Source organism: Myotis brandtii, unplaced genomic scaffold (genome assembly GCF_000412655.1).
Source record: "Myotis brandtii unplaced genomic scaffold, ASM41265v1 scaffold78, whole genome shotgun sequence".
NCBI lineage: Eukaryota > Metazoa > Chordata > Mammalia > Chiroptera > Vespertilionidae > Myotis > Myotis brandtii.
The window spans coordinates 602,090-604,308 of record NW_005371131.1 but is presented as its reverse complement, the minus strand read 5'-3'; positions in this window follow the sequence as shown (position 1 = coordinate 604,308).

Below are 2,219 nucleotides of genomic sequence, written 5' to 3'. Positions count from 1 at the left end.
CGGCGCAGGCAGCAGTTGGTGGCCACAGCCATGAAGAGCCCGGCCAGGACCACCTCGGAGCCCGCCAGGTAGAAGATGACCTCGTAGCTCTTCAGCGCGTCCACCAGGTGGCCTGGGGTGGGGAAGGGGGGTTAAGGACAAGCGGGGGACCCCACCCTGCACCCCCAGTCTTGATTCCCATTTTACAGAATCAAAACCCCGCACAAGTTCTGCCATTTGAGACCTTAAAAATGCCACTTGACTTCCCTGGGCCTCAAGTTCTTCAGTGACATGGTGAGGCAGCACTTTATAGTTTCCAAGGCACCCCCTCCACCCGCCGATGCAAACCCCACATGTGGCCTGCGAGGTATGCAGCTGGGAGATTCGGGGTAGGAGGGGGGAAGGAAGGGGCTCTGGGCTCAGGCCCTCTCCTGGGGCCCCCCAACTCTTGCTCTTTCCACCAACCTTCAGGGGCCAGTCTCAGCTCTCCCACTGGCCCCGCCCCCACCCCCGCCCCCTGGGACCCCCCACTGAGCTCATTAGCACGGCTGGGACCTGGGACAGGGTTTGTGGGTTGGTCACTCCTAATCCCTTCTCTGCATTATCCAAGTTTTCCATCACAGGCACATGTTACTGTCATTCTCGGGAAAACCTTTTCATTGCAAATACTTTCCCCTAAAGTGTGGTTCCTCCATGGGCTCCTCCCTCTCCCGGGCATTCTTGTGGCTGTCCACACCTGGGTCTGCATCTCTGTGACCTTGCAAGTGCCCAGTGACCCCTGAGCTGGCTGTGCCCCCTGAGTCCCTCTGAGCAGTACTCCACCAAACTTGTCTTCCTGGTCCCTGTCCCACCCACACACAGCCCACGTGACTTCTCTGCCTATTAGGTTACGGTATGGTTATGGTTAAAGGTTAGGGTTAGAGTTATGGCTTAGGGTTAAAGGTTAGGATTAGGGTTATGGCTTAGGGTTAGGGGTTAGGGTTATGGTTATGGCTTAGGGTTAAAGGTTAGAATTAGGGTTATGGCTTAGGGTTAGGGGTTAGGGTTATGGTTATGGCTTAGGGTTATAGTTTAGGATTAGGGTTAGGGTTATGGCTTAGGGTTATGTTATAGTTTAGGATTAGGGTTAGGGTTAGGAACTACACAGGAAAATGAAAGCTGGTTCTCTAAGCCTGGTTGGGGCGGGGAGGGGGCTGGTTTTGTGGCCTTTGGTAGTAAGCTTGGGGGCCTCTATACATGGTTTCAAAGGCTTTGCGGTTCCCACTGGGTCAGGTGAGGTGACCAGTCTTGCTGAGGGCACTCAGCTAGCCCAGCCCTGGAAGCATGGGCAGCTCACCCTATCTCCGTGCACGCTGGGCACCAGCAAAGGCGACCTCTCCCTGCCTGCAGCTGACAGCTCCCTCCGGCTCACAGCCAGGCTTCCTGCTGTTTAGGGATCACCCAACCACCCAGGAAGATACGAATGTCCTTCTCACACCTTCCCAGCCCTAGCTCCTGCCTTCCTCGTGCAGGAATACTGCCCCCTGTGAGTCTACCCTGTGCCCTCTGTGGGGTCTGCCCTGTCTTGTGGGGCTGCCTTCATGCCAGCGCCTGCAGGAAGCCCTCCTGGACCACCTCCTCAGGACGATTTCCTAAAAGGTGATGAGTGTCGAGTGCCCAGCAGGCAGTGTGCACAGGGGAAGAACCCAGCGCCCCTCCTTCTCTACGTGAGCACCCCGAGCACCCCCACTCCGCTCCTGGCCCCAGGGCTGTTTCTCCAAAGACTCTGTCCCTGTTCCAGTCACTCAGGGGCTGGGCCACTAAAGCACTCAGAGGAAGTGTTTCAAAGGCGAGGCATTTAGTGCCGGGCAGGGCTGCACTGTAATTCTGGGACTGAAACTTGTACTAGGCCTCTGTGCCTCCGTTTCCCCAGCTACAGAAGAAGAATGCGCATTTGTTCTCTGTGCCAGCTGCCGGAGATGACCCGGTGAGCCGGCGGCTACCAATGTTGGTGCTTCCTGGCACTTTTCCATCCCCACCCAGAGCTGGTGGCGCCGGCCTGGAGGAGGGCTAGTAAGCCACGGGAAGGGGAGCCCGCCCACCAGGCTGTCTCCTCTGTAAGTTCCATTTTACAGGCAGGGGGCTTCCTGCGGGCTCAGGGGCACTCGGCGGCGCCACCCCCTCCTGAAGGGCGCACCCGCAGAAGGCGGTCCGATGAGCACAGCTACGGCCTCGATGAGCAGCACCAGGCCAGCGCACTG